This window comes from Microcaecilia unicolor, chromosome 1 (genome assembly GCF_901765095.1).
Source record: "Microcaecilia unicolor chromosome 1, aMicUni1.1, whole genome shotgun sequence".
Taxonomy (NCBI): domain Eukaryota; kingdom Metazoa; phylum Chordata; class Amphibia; order Gymnophiona; family Siphonopidae; genus Microcaecilia; species Microcaecilia unicolor.
Window position 1 is genome coordinate 10,566,406 of NC_044031.1, and position 15,110 is coordinate 10,581,515.

Genomic DNA, 15,110 nt, shown 5'->3' on the forward strand with positions numbered 1-15,110 from the left:
GGCCTTAAAAATGGGTCGTGGCTGGGTCTTCCAGCACGACAATGACCCAAAACATACAGCCAAGGCAACAAAGGAGTGGCTCAGGAAGAAGCACATTAGGGTCATGGAGTGGCCTAGCCAGTCACCAGACCTTAATCCCATTGAAAACTTATGGAGGGAGCTGAAGCTGCGAGTTGCCAAGCGACAGCCCAGAACTCTTAATGATTTAGAGATGATCTGCAAAGAGGAGTGGACCAAAATTCCTCCTGACATGTGTGCAAACCTCATCATCAACTACAGAAGACGTCTGACCGCTGTGCTTGCCAACAAGGGTTTTGCCACCAAGTATTAGGTCTTGTTTGCCAGAGGGATTAAATACTTATTTCCCTCTGCAGAATGCAAATAAATTCATATACTTTCCACAATGTGATTTTCCGGATTTAATTTGTGATGTGCTATCTCTCACTGTTACCAATAACCTACCCTTCAATTATGGGCTGCTCATGTCTTTGTCAGTGGGCAAACTTACAAAATCAGCAAGGGATCAAATACTTATTTCCACCACTGTAATAAAAAGACAAAAAAACCAAATATAAATGCACACAAATAGTTTAAAAACAAATCAACTTGTGAAAGCTAAAATATATATAGAGAGTAATTCTATAAAATGGTCTAAACATAATAGTAAAACACGCATATAATAAACTTATGACAAAAAATAAATAAAAAGTATATGGATATATAAAATGGTAATACAATAATATAGTTTGCTAGAGAAAGCTGTTCTGTTTTTTTATGCCCATAACTGCCCCTGCTGGATCATACCCTTATCCGTATTTGTATGTTTTTTGGTTGCTTGTTTTTCCATTTTTTTGCTGTTTATTTTGGTCTTTTTTTTTGTCTTTATGGATATATTTGGTTATTCTCAACAGACTACCTTGGTCGCTCTCCCACTTTTTGCTTTCTTCTGTTTTTACCGTGGGGTGTTTGAGTTCTCCGCTTCTCGGCGGATCTCCTCCTTTGTTACAGGTCCACCAGATGTGACCCATCGTCCCCCGCTGTCCACAGCCACGTCAACACAGTGGTTAAACGCCAGGAAACATATGGTCAAATACCACCGGTAAAGCACCTTAACTACACTTTCTTGATAAGGGACTGAAATTGAAATTTTGGACCAATTGTTCTCAAAAAAGGACCAGTCACCCTCTCCAATTGTCACCCCCAGCTCCTGATTTATTTTTATTTATTTATTTTGTAGCATTTGTAGCCCACATTTTCCCACCAATTTGCAGGCTCAATGTGGCTTACATTTGCTGTAATGGCGGTTGCCATTTCCGGGTGACAGAATTACAAATGGTGTTGCGTTAAGGTGCATTCATACAATGTAACATAGATGGAACACTACATACATAGAACAGTTAATGGTATATACATATATACCATGTGCGTACATACATGGTAAAGAAGAATACATTATGTTATTGCATGAAGGTTCCTGAGTGATAATTGGATTATAACATACATTAGGTCATCGACTATGGAGAGACCATATTCGACGTACTGATTGAAGTGGTAGTGCTTGTTCATTAATAACAAGGAGGTTAATCAGTCAGGTGATAGGATTTCGGTTGTGTCTAGGTCGTGTATATCCTTATTATTTAGTATTTAAGATGGATGTTTATGGTATGCCTTCTTGAACAGGTCTGTTTTTAGTAGCCTTCGGAAGATAGTTAGGTCTTGCGTTGTTTTTATGGCCTTCGGTAGTGCGTTCCATAGCTGGGTGCAGATGTATGAGAAACTGGTCGCATATGTGGATTTATATTTTAGCCCTTTGCAGTTGGGGTAGTGGAGATTGAGGAATGTGCTTGCTGATCTTTTTGCATTCCTAGTAGGTAGGTCTATCAGGTCTGACATGTAGGTCGGGGCTTCCCCATGAACGATTTTGTGGACCAGGGTGCAGACTTTGAACTCAATTTGTTCTTTTAGCGGGAGCCAGTGTAGTTTTTCTCTTAGGGATTTGGCGCTTTCATATTTCACTTTCCCAAATATGAGTCTGGCTGCTGTGTTTTGAGCGGTTTGAAGCTTCTTTATGATTTGTTCTTTGCATCCGGCATAAATGGCATTGCAGTAGTCTAGATGACTTAGCACCATTGATTGTACTAGGCTGCGGAATACTTCCCTTGGGAAGAACGGTTTGATCCTTTTAAGTTTCCACATTGAGTAGAACATTTTCTTTGCTGTGTTTTTCGCATGATCTTCAAGTGTGAGATTTCGGTCAATTGTGACTCCCAGAATTTTCAAGCTGTCTGAGACTGGTATGATGTAGTCTGGGGTATTTATGGTATTGGTTTTGTTTGTGTTGTATTGTGAGGACGGGATGAGACATTGTGTTTTTTTCTGCATTTAGCTTTAATTTGAATGCCTCTGCCCACGAGTTCATTATTTGGAGGCTTTGTGTGATTTCATTTGTGATTTCAGTTATATCTTGTTTGAACGGGATGTAAATCGTGACATCGTCTGCATAGATGTATGGCTTGAGTCCTTGGTTGGAGAGCGATTTGGCTAATGGTGTCATCATTAAGTTAAAAAGAGTTGGTGAGAGCGGTGATCCTTGTGGTGCTCCGCATTCAGGTTTCCATGGAGTTGACATTTTTGAGTTTGATATCACTTGATAGGTTCTTGCTGTTAGGAAGCCTTCGAACCATCTAAGTGCGTTTCCTCCAATCCCGAAATAGTCCAGGATGTTCAAATTGTAGGAGAAGTACATTGTTTCCGGTTGCTATTAATTGTTTAAATTTGGTTATGAGAGTGGTTAGAACTGTTTCAGTGCTATGGTTGGAACGAAATCCTGACTGTGATTCATGTAGTATAGTGAATTTATTTAAGTAGTTGGTAAGTTGTTTAGTTACCATACTTTCCATTAGTTTGACTACCAGGGGGATAGATGCTACTGGTCGATAGTTGGTTGTATCACTTAATTTTTACTTTAAGTCTTTGGGTATAGGGGTAAGAAGTATATTTCCTTTATCCTTGGGGAACAGTCCGTGTTGCAACATGTAGTTCATGTGTGATGTAAGGTCTGTTATGAAGCGTTGGGGAGTGAGCCTTATTAGGTTGCTGGGACAAATATCCAGTTTGGAGTGGGTTTTGCAGAATTTGTTGATTGCTTGAGTAATGGTTTCTTCGGTTAGCAGGTCGAAGTTAGTCCAGGTTCGATCTGCTAGGTATTCACCGGGGGTTGGGTCCAAGCATTCCATTAATTTTTCGTGATCAGTAGTATTGAGTGGTAATGTGGATCGTAATTTTATAATTTTCTCATTAAAGTATTTGGCAAGGTTGTCTGCCGATGGAATGTCTGTGCCGGCCGTGGTCATCGGTGTAGTGTCTATTAACTTGTTCACGAGTTGGTAGAGTTTATGTGTGTCTTTGTAGTCTGGTCCTATTCTGGTTTTGTAGTATGCTCTTTTGGTTTGTCTTACTGAGTATTTGTATTTCCTTTGTAGTCGCTTCCATGCATTAAGTGTATTTTCGTCTTTAATTTTTTCCATGCTCATTCAAGTCTCCTGGCATGTGTTTTCAATGATTTCGTTGAACTAAGGTATTGAGTTTTGTCTGTGTGTAGTTCTTTTTTGTAATGGTGCAATTATATCTAATGTGTTCTTACATCTGTCATCCCATTTTAGTAGGTAATGTTTGGAATCTGTTTGTGCCGTCCAATCATTGCTGTAGATATGTTGTCAGAATGTTTCAGGGTCAGTTTTGCCTCTTGTGGTGTAGGTTGTGAGTTCTTGCGTGAGGTGCGTACCTTTTTTCTTCCACTGTATGGTGGAGTTTAGTTTATAGTGGTCTGACCATGGTGTGACCGACCATTTTGTATCTGTGAGTTTAAGGTTTAGGTCTGAGGATAGTTTGTGTGATGAGGTCAATTGTGTGTCCTTTGACATGGGTGGCTTGTATGTTGGGCCAGCTAAGGTCCCATAGTTGGAGGAAGTCCTGGCAGTCAAGTGTGCTGGTTGCCTTAGAGTCTTCGAGGTGTATATTTATGTCTCCAATAATAAGTAGATTGGGATTTGAAACACAGGTGTTCGATATGAAATCCATGAAGTGCGATTGACATTCTTGCCACTTACCTGGTGGTCTGTAAAATAAGACAACGTTTAAGTTGTCAAGGAGGTTAGTATGGTTAATTCTGACTGAGGCGATTTCAAGTGCTGGTGTTATAGACTCAGCAGTTGTTGTTACATTGAAGTGGGATCTATAGATTAGTGCTAATCCTCCGCCTCTTTTTTCTTTCCTTGTCCAATGAGTAATTTTGTAACCCAGGGGGCAGAGTTCCAGAATTATGGGGTCCTTGAGGTCATGGATCCAGGTTTCGCTGATGAGTAATAGGTCGAGATTGTCGGCTGTGATCCCACCCCGCCGCCGCATGATGTACCTTGTTTGCTGGCGGGGGTCCCCAAACCCCGCCAGTCGAAGCGTCTTCTTCAGCGCCAGAGTTAGTAGACTCCAGCGCCTTCATTCAACGAAGTTCGTCTGTTATGATTGTTGTTTTGTTGACTACTGATCTGGCGTTTATGTATCCTATTTGAATTATTTGGTAAGGGTCCGTTTTTGCTGTTGTGTTGATTTTGATTAGCTGTCGTTCCTTTGTTTTAGTAGGACCTTTGTTTCCCTTTTGTTGTGGTTGTCTGCGTGTTGGTGGTTTTTCTTTGTTTGCATTGTTGTCAATTTGGTAATGTGTATGGTCTCATGTTAGTCTTTGGTGTGTGTGTAGGATGGGTATCATGGTGCTTTTGGTAAGTGGAGTGGTTATAGTTATGTGAATTAGTGTTATGAAGTAAGCTAGTAGGAGAAGTTTGAATGCGTTCATTTTGTTTTTGGTATCAATGTGGTTGCTGATGCTGTGTTTTGGTGGGGTTTCTGAGAGTTGTTCATTTTTGGTTAGTCTCTATTTCCACTCTCCCGTGCTGCCGTCACTGCTGTACACTCACATCGTTATCAGGGAGGTTTAATAAACTGGAGTGGAGGTGAGCCTGTCTAGTCCAATCTAGTCTTTTAGTTAATCTCTGTTTCCGCTCCCCTAAGCAGCCGTCATTACTGTACACTCAAATCAAAGCAGGCTGGTCTCAGAGCTGCTTGATCTACATTGTCGTTCGCCATTGTTGGATCGTTAATAATAAGTCTGAGCTGCCTCTGATTGAGTGACTGTGCCCTTATGCCGACCTATCTCATGAGCATCGTCCCCATCGGCTCCGGCTCCTCTTTGATTCTGCAGCGTTGCCCACCGCTCCTCTCCTCAACCCACAGCCTCGGATAGGCGTCTGGTCGGATGGCGGGCAGGGTGGGAGCCTTGGTTGGTTCTCATGGACTGCCGCTCCTTGGCAGGACGCCCGCGGGAGGTTCTGGTCCGCCTGTGCACCCCTGTATTCCACGGGGTAGGACCGGCTTTCAGCAGCGGCCCGTTCGGCTGATCAGTGCAGGAGGCATTCGGCGGTACATCCGCCGAGGGGTCAGTGAGGGGTCACTTACTGCGTCTCCGTCCGGCTATCCGGTATTCCACCAGAACGGCTCTTGTTTGCGCTATGACCTCGAGGGTTTTGTTGGGTTCCAGATGCGACAGCCCGTCGCCGGACTCTCTGGTCGAAGAGGAGGTCACGGTCTTTTCTCAGCAGCTCACCAGGGTCATCCGGCAGTCTGTTCTGTGGGCCTGATCGTGATTCGGGCGGACTGGCGCAGATTTTTACCAGGTGAGATTGCCGCCTATCGGTCCAATCGGGTCCGGGCTCTATCGTCCGACTACTCACTGGTCTGTTCAGGACTCCGGGGGTTCGCGTGGCCTGCTCCCCGCAGGCTTACTCGGTCGGGGTCACGGAGCTAGGCTGCATCGTGACCTCCTGGGAGCGGCCATCTTCTCCCTATGAGCATTACTAGTACCCAATCGTCCCCTTAAAAAGGAATAAAGACATGTAATAAGACCCCTGGTGGTCTTGGAATCCACAAATAGGTCCTCAATAAATGATTCTTCCCGCACTATAGTGGCCTGGATCTCCCTAGAGGTAAGAAAGTGCCTCAACTGGCAATAAGCAAACATCTCATTAGGTAGGAGATGGTATTGTTCTTGCAAAGAGGCAAAAGAAAACACACTGCCCTCATCAAACAACTGGCCCCAAGAAACCAGACCTAATGACCACCATCTGCGAAAAATCCCTGAAGAACCCCCCGGGGGAAATAGTGGATTATACGCTATCGGTGAAAGCTTAGATAACACCGCATCAGGTTGAAGAAATAACCCGTCCCAATAATTGAATGTGGAAAGAATCGAAGGACACAGCTCCTTACGTAACACCCAATGCTTACTAGGGATCCACATCAAGGCAGTAAGCGGACAAGAACCAACCTCAGCCTGTTCCAACTTCACCCATAATTTATGAGGCTGATCCTGAAACCACTCGAAAGCCACTCGCGCCTGAGCTGCCTTATAATACCACATAACATTTGGTACACCCAACCCCCCTCTCTTCCTATCCTTGTACAGTAGAGACCTAGGCAAATGTGGACGCTTATTAGCCCAAACAAAGCGTACCAATTTATCCTGCACACAAGCCAAGCCCCTGGAGACCCGAAGAGGAAGAACTTGAAACAAGTACATCAATCGTGGCAAAACATTCATCTTTAAAACCGCTATTCTACCCAGCCAAGACATTTCTGTGGTATCCCACCTCTCTAGGTCTCTATAAACCAACTTCAAAAGTGGTGAATATTTGGCCGAGAACAACTCTGAAAATTGGGGAGTGATTGTAACCCCTAGGTAAGTTAAGCCTCCCATTACCCACCTAAATGAAAAAGACTGCTGGAGCGACCAACACCGGACAGGGAATTCCAACTGCTAGGGCCTCTGATTTGCTCACATTTAATTTAAAACCTGATACCACTGAATATAATGACAATCCTTTCATCAGATTAGGAAGTGAAATTAGTGGTTTTGTCAAGGAGAGAAGCACACCATCCGCAAAGAACGCCAACTTATAGTCCCTAGGACCCACCTGAATTCCTGATACATTAGGATCAGACCTGATGTACATAGCAAGAGGTTCCATAACCAATGCAAAGAGCAAAGGAAAGAGAGGACATGCCTGCCTAGTCCCACGAGACGAGGAAAACATTGGGGAATTACCACCATTGACCCTAACACAGGCCCTGGGCTACGTATACAGTGCCCTAATCCACCTTATGAATCCACAGCCAATTCCAAATCGGTCCAACACCTGGAACATAAAAGGCCAATGTACTCAATCAAAGGCCTTTTCAGCATCTAACCCCAATAAACAAACAGGAAGATTATTTTTCTGGGCGATATGTAGCAGATTAATCATTCTATGAATATTATCCATTGCCTGTCTACAAGGAATAAAGCCCGTTTGGTCTGGATGGATTAAATCAGGCATAACGTTTGCCAAATGATTAGCCAGCACCTTAGCTAAGATTTTTATATCAGAATTTAATATGGAAATGGGTCGATATGAAGCACATTCAGTCAGGTCCTTACCAGGTTTGGGTATGACAGCTATCCAGGCTTCCATCATAGATGAAGGGAATTCATCTCCCTCAAGGATCGCATTTATGATTTCCGTCAAAATGGGTGCTAACTCTCCCTTAAAAACCTTGTAAAATTAATTTGGTAGTCCATCCAGACCAGGCGACTTTCCGGCTGGAAGGGCCTTGATCACCTTGACAACCTCTTCCACAGAGACCCTGTCATCTGGTACCTCCCTCTGACCAGGTGTAAGTATGGGGAAAGAACAGGCCGACAGAAATTCTTGTGCCCCGTTGTTATTAGACACAGTATCTGACGTATACAGCGTCTGATAAAACAATTGAAATTTCTCCCTTATCTGTTTTGAATTGGTCACCAGCCCCCCTGGCCCGTCCCTCACTTTCAAAAATAGTTTTATCAACTCTTGATTGTCTCAACTTAAGTGCCAGCAGCCTACTTGGTGGAGGAGTGGCCTAGTGGTTAGGGTGGTGGACTTTGGTCCTGGGGAACTGTGGAACTGAGTTCAATTCCCACTTCAGGCAAGTTACTTTGGGCAAGTTACTTAACCCTCCATTTCCCCATGTAAGCCACATTGAGCCTGCCATGAGTGGGAAAGCGTGGGGTACAAATGTAATAAAAATTATTACTGAACACAAAGTGAGAGTGCCGCTGCTGTTCTTGAAAGAACTTTAATTGATCCGAGTATACCTGGTCTAATTTCAAGCGTAACGCCTGTTTTTCCCTCAATGTTGTCACAGAATGAGAGGATTTATGTTGTACTGACAACAAATTCAATTGGTTTAAACATTTGGCAACCTCTGCTTTTTGCTGTCTAGCCCTAAAACTAGCTTTCTGAAGGAAGAATCCCCTAGAAACCACCTTGAGAGCATCCCAAACAGTCCCCAGGGAGGGTCCTGAACCCACATTGATCTCCAAATACTCTTGAAGAAGCTTTCTGTAACCAGCTAACATTTCCTCCTCCTTTAAAAGACTAGTCTCTCTCTCCTCTCCCCCTAACGATGGCAGACTGACCCAGACCGGCGCATGATCCGACAAGGTTGCTACACCGAGTTCAGAAGACCATCCAGCGTCAGTCAATGTTACATCCACAAAAATATAATCAATACGGGAATACGTTGCATGTGAATGAGAATAAAACGAATAATCCCTAGCCCCCGGATGGGAAACTCGCCACACATCCGAGATCCCTAAATCTCTAATAAACCTACTCAATGCTTGAGAAAGCAAAACATCACCCCCCGAAGGCAAACCCGACCTATCCAGCACAGGATTATGTGTAGCATTAAAGTTCCCCCCCCCCCCAAATATAAATTTCCCCTGAGGACAGGAATTAAGATGACCCACCAATTTAGACAGAAACTCTATCTGCCCTTCATTGGGAGCGTAGATTGAAGCTAATGTTACAGCTTGCTCTGCCATAGTCACACTCAAAAGTAAAAAATCGCCCTTCTCTATCTCTCCTCACCGTTACCAACTGAAATTGTAAAGAGGAATGTAGCAATATGGCCACACCCCTTTTCTTAGATCTGTCTATTGCAGAAGCACAAAATACATTAGGATAGTGAGGGTGACACAGGTATTTTTCATGGTCTCTTCTCAAATGGGTCTCCTGGAGAAACACCACCTGTGGATGAAAATGTGTTAGTTTTTTAAACAGCTTCTGACGCTTTTTTGGAGAGTTCAGGCCTTTCATATTATAAGATAAAAACTTTAAATCCGTTGTCATATCAAACCTCTGCCAAGCTTGTACAGATCAAACACTTCTTGCACAGGCAGCCCCCCTGAAGCACCACCCTCATAAACCACACTACCCCCCCACCCCTCCCAACTCTTTCCCCCCACAGTCTCTCCCCCCCAACTCCCCCCTCCCCTCTCAAACCCCCTCTCATTCATAAACCCCCCCCACCAGACAGCACCAAATGGCCCTGAATGAGATAAAGAGAGAAAAACACACCCCGAGACGAACAACCCCCTAGTCCCCCACACTCCCCTCCACCAAGCTTACATCACTTAAACTCCCCCCCCCCCCCCCCCAACTACCATCAGGAACCCAATCACAAATAAAAATCCCCCTTAGCTATCAATCACTCTAATACAAAACAGTGGCGTAGCTACGTGGGGCCTGGGCCCCTGTAGATTCGGCCCTGCCCCTGCCGACGACTCTCTTGAACCCCCCTCCCGCTACCAACCCTCCCCCACCGCCCGCCCCGCCGCCGCATGATGTACCTTGTTTGCTGGCGGGGGTCCCCAAACCCCGCCAGCCGAAGCGTCTTCTTCAGCACTGGAGTTAGTAGACTCCGGCGCCTTCATTCAACGATATGCGCTGTTATTGGCTGAGAGAGACCCCTGTCTGAGATTGGCTGAGAGAGACCTGAAGGGGCTTAATCAAAATGGAGGGACACCCAAGTAAGTGGAGCTGTGGCCAAGTGGTTAGAGTACTGGTCTTGTAATCCAGATGTGGCCGGTTCGAATCCCACTGGTACTACTGAAAAAGCCAAGCAAAATTAGATTTGATTTAGGACATCCCTGAGCACTTGGATTTTTTTTTTGGGTGGGAGGGGATTGGTGACCACCGGGGGACTAAGGGGAGGTCATCCCCGATTCCCTCGGATGGTCATTTGGTCAGTTGGGGCTCCTTTTTGAAGTTTGGTCATGAAAAAAAGGGACCAAGTAAAGCCGTCGAAATGCTCCTCAAGCCTGGCTTTTTTTTCTATTATCGGGTGAAGCCGGCCATCTCGTGAGCACACCCCCGTCCCGCCTTCATTACCCTACCGACATGCCCCCTTGAAATTTCGCCGGCTCCGTGACGGAAAGCAGTTGAAGACGGCCAAAATTGGCTTTCCATTATACCGATTTGGCCGGTTTCAGGAGATCGCCAGCCATCTTCCGATTTGTATCGGAAGATGGCCGGCGATCACTTTCGAAAATGAGCTGGATGGCCTTTATCTGCCGTCATGTTTCTATGTTTGGGCAGACTGGATGGACTATATAGGTCTTTATCTGCCATCATTTACTATGTTACTATTGGGCTCATTTTCAAGAGAAAAACGTGCAAAAAGTTGCATAAGTCTGCATTTGGTCGTTTTTCTCACAAAAACAACCAAATTCGTATTTTCAACCCCAATTTTTAGACATTGTTCTATGAAGGCCATCAGAAGTGCGTTCAAATCACAAGGGGGTGTGTCAGGAGCATGTTAAGGGTGGGAGTTGGGTGTTCCTAACACTTGGATGCTTTTCAGCCATAATAGAACAGAATAAAACCATCCAAGACTAACACTAAGACATTTTGAGTTAGATCTATTTTTATAATGACCAGATGACCACTGGAGGGAATCAGAAGTGATTTCTCCTTACTCTCCCAGTGGTCACTAACTCCCTCCCACCCCCCAGCCTCTATGCCAACCTCAGATGTTATACTCGGGTCCTTTAGAACGGCATGCAGGTCCCTAGAATAGTCCAGTGGTGGGTGCAGTGCACTGCAGACAGGTAGACCGAGGCCCATACCTCTCCCTATCTGCTACACTTGTAGAGGAAACTGTGAGCCCTCCAAAACTCACCAGAAACCCACTGTACCCACATATAGGTGCCCCTTCACCCGTAAGGGCTATGGTAGTGGTGTAAAGTTGGGGGTAGTAGGTTTTGGGTGGGTTTGGGGGGCTCAGCAGACAAGATAAGGGAGAAATGGTGAGATGTGTACCTGGGTGCATTTTATGAAGTCCACTGCAGTGCCCCCTAGGGTGCCCTGTTGCTTTCCTGGGACGTCAGGGGGACCAGTGTACTAAAAATGCTGTTTCCTCCTACATCCCAATGGCTTGATTTTGTGCGTTTTGCACTTGGACGTTTTTTGTTTGAAAATGGACCAAAAAAAAAACAAAATGTCCAAATCATAAAACCTTGTTCAAAACAATGTCTTCGAAAACAAAAAGTAGACGTTTTTCTTTTTTGAAAATGACTTTCTTTCTTATTCAGATTTTGGACATTTTTTGCAAAACGTCCAAAGTCAGACTTAGACGTCATATCAAAAATGCCCCTCCACATATGTTACTATGTTTCCAGTGTTGAGCGTAGACAGAATGAAAGGAATTGAACATAATCTGCCTGATATGTTTTGCAAGACAGCGCTGAATAACACTGCAGTGAATTCAAAAGACCTACATGATAGCAGGTTGAAGAGGAAAATACATTTTTTAAAATTGGTGTTACATAAACAGTTCTTTGTCTGCACGTAGATAAATGTATATACGTATGCAGTCCCCCATTATAATGGGGATTACTAAGGAGGTATGAGTAGAATTCTCCTGAGTCACTGCGGGTAGGGTTGGAGGTAAGAGAGGAGTGAGGATCCAGGTGGGTTCTGAGATAACTTGCAGAGGAAAAGTGCTTCTGTGTAGTGATTAATACTTAGAGAGCAGTTAGAGGTGATAATAGGGATTGCAGTTGGGAACGCAAGGTCTTTGGTTACTGTAGGTAGTCTAAATAAGTCTTATAGCATATGCCGTGAGCCCTCCTGGTGTTACATCCTTCTGACCCACGGCAGCCTTATCGACAACTTGTCACCTTCCCCTCTCTCCCTCTCCCTCCTGCTGTTCCTCTTTCCCTTCTCTGACTCTAATTGCTGTATTTTGTATTAATGTTGTTTACTAGACTATTGTACGCCACATTGAGCCTGCCCATGGGTGGGAATAATGTGGCATATAAATGCCATTAATAAATAAATAAATAGGAAACCAACTCCTAACAGATTATTTATGCCAAGGTCCTAGGGGACAGAACTCTGCCCAAGCAAATATTCTGGACTCGTGCTAGGGGGAATAGGACCTTCTTTGGGCACCTTACCAAATTGACTGTTAGAGAAAACGAAACTAAAGCCACAGATGGAATATATATTATTTATTCATAGATGAAGGAAATATATATATAAAAAGGATCCGCAGCAAGGCTTAGCAAAGTCCAATATGTATAACTTGCTACTGATAATAATAAAAAAAATAGATTGCTACTAAATAAAGACTATGCAAAATGAATCTTACTGGAATACTGGGTGATTACACAAAATCTGACTTGGTAATACTGAAACTTATATTACACTTTCTTATGTAAAATACAACTGTTTGCAGCTTATTCCCTGACCAGGAGTTATGACCTAACCAATCTTATCATAGACAAACACCAATCACTAATCCCCGACTATAGGCAGTAAATCCTGTTATCTCATCATGCTGACTCTGAGGCAGTCTCCCGATGAGGTTGGCACAGATTTCTCCTTATACTCCAGCTGTATCCACAGCGAGTCTCTGTCTCGGATTCAGTCCAGGGTCTATCTTCTGAAAGCAGGTGTCACGGTCATACCATGTTGCATCTCCGAGCGGATGTAGCTGAGTCAGTCTGTATTTTCACCAGATATGTGGTTCACAAGGTTAGCACAACACAGTCTCTTGCTCTCACCGAGCCTTCTAACCTTGATGGGTTTCTCAGGTCTCCTCCGTCCTCTTGCCAGTCCCAACTCCTCACTCTCCCATTCCCGCTTTCTTAGTACCTCTCTGTCAGATGATACCATGGGGCCAATCATGATCCTGTCCAGCTAACTCCATGAGCAAAAAGCGTCCTTTGTTCGTGACCCTGAAGTTGTTACTTTATGGTCTGCATATCTGTCTTCAATCATGCTTTCTGGAGCCATGGGTCTCACTCCCCTTTTAGCTTCTGTATATTTTTAGTGTGTTATTTACTCCTTCAAGTGTAGAGGAAAAGCCACTACAGTCTGTGAAAGAGTAAATCTCACACAAGGCTGCTTATGGTATATTTACCTCGTTTATCTGAACTCCTTAATTACCAGAGCTGTGCACTAGCTCTGAAGTAACCAAGAACACAGACCAAATATAATTAGAAGTATAAGAAGGTATCTTTTATTTCTTAGGCATCAAGTATAATTACAATTAGCCATTGCTCTGTAGGTACAATTTACAGAACACCATTTGTCATGAGACGTACAATTCAATTGGTTATGGGAATCTGGCACCCCAGCTACACACAGGTGTTTTCTGGGCCTGAGTCTTTTATGTTATATTTCACCACTTAAAATTATTCATGAGAAAGCAATTGGGGTTATTTGCCAATTCAGATGCACTAGATTAGTTTCCCATGGAGAGAGCCGTGGCCGTCTCTCTAGCTTGAAGCAGGAAGTACACTCATTTTTATATGTCTACTCAGGATACAGATAATATGACCGCAAACACACCTGATTGGATCTATGTTAATGTCATAGTTAACACTGATTGGCTATGGTAATGAGTGTTTACTGGAAAAGCTAGCAAAAGACCACCCCTTACTGGAAGACTCTATGTTAATTGTACAGCGCTGCGTAACCCTAGTAGCGCTTTAGAAATGTTAAGTAGTAGTAGTAGTAGTAGACTTAAGTCATGTTCTTGCAAAACCCCTCATTTCTACATTTTTGACCATATCTTCCTCAAAACACCATCTGGTCATCTTCCCTTGAAGCCATCTTTGTCCTGTTTTTTTCAAAACATCTGTTGCTACATCTTCCTGAGCAGCCATTTTGTACTGTTTTTCCACTAACACATCTGTGGCCACCATGTTGCTAAATAATGTTACCCTGTCAGTTGGACCCCCCACCCTTGTGGCTTTCTGTTTTTCTCTGCAGTGTTTCAACACTGGAGTTCAAGTCAGAGACACAGGCCTGTAAGTTTTTCTCTCATTTTAAATCCTGAACCAAAATCAGGCCTGGAACCAAATAATAGTACTATTCATATCCCCACTTGAAGGTCTGTGTAAACATGACCTTCACAAAATATGGTTAAGGTCAATGCTCCTTGCTGACAAACTAGTTCTAGTCCTGCACCTAGGTGTTCGCTATCGCCTCAAGATATTGAGCTAACTCTTTATTGTCATGAGCTCAACAGACATATGATTAGCACTCTTGATTGTAGGCTGTCTTAGGTTGCAGGTATCCAGAATCCTTAAGCAGATTGGGATTCTTGGGCCTTACTTTACCCGTCATGGCCACCCAATCATGAGCATTAAGAAGCGGATAGCAAATATGAGAGGCACTAGTAAGGGGGATCTTTGTGTTTAGAATTGCCAATGGTGTAATTAAAAATAGGCTGAAGCAACCATTAGGGTTTGCATCATAGAGCAAAATGGTAGCAACAATTTCTATGGGTAATTCCCATATATCTGTATAGTTATGAAACTCCACAGGAAGAGAACCTAGGAAAATTATACTATGAAGGGTCATACTATGGTTGAATATGCTAAGAGAGGTTACACTATAGCTAAATAATTGTATGGCTGAATGATACCTAAACAGGGGTTTACACATACATTGTAATATCTTGGTCAGTATTGGGGTTTGGTGTTACCCTTGTATAAGCAGTACCAGTTTGAATTCCATAAGCAGAAATAACACACAAAAAAATTTTCAAGAAACATTCAAAATCAATGCTAAAATGAAAGTACACCGAAAATTAAATCTAAAAACAATAAGGGTTCAGTTACGAGCGTCCATTTACAATGGAAACTGTGTCATTAACAACATGAATTAGCTAAAAGGGAGTAATAG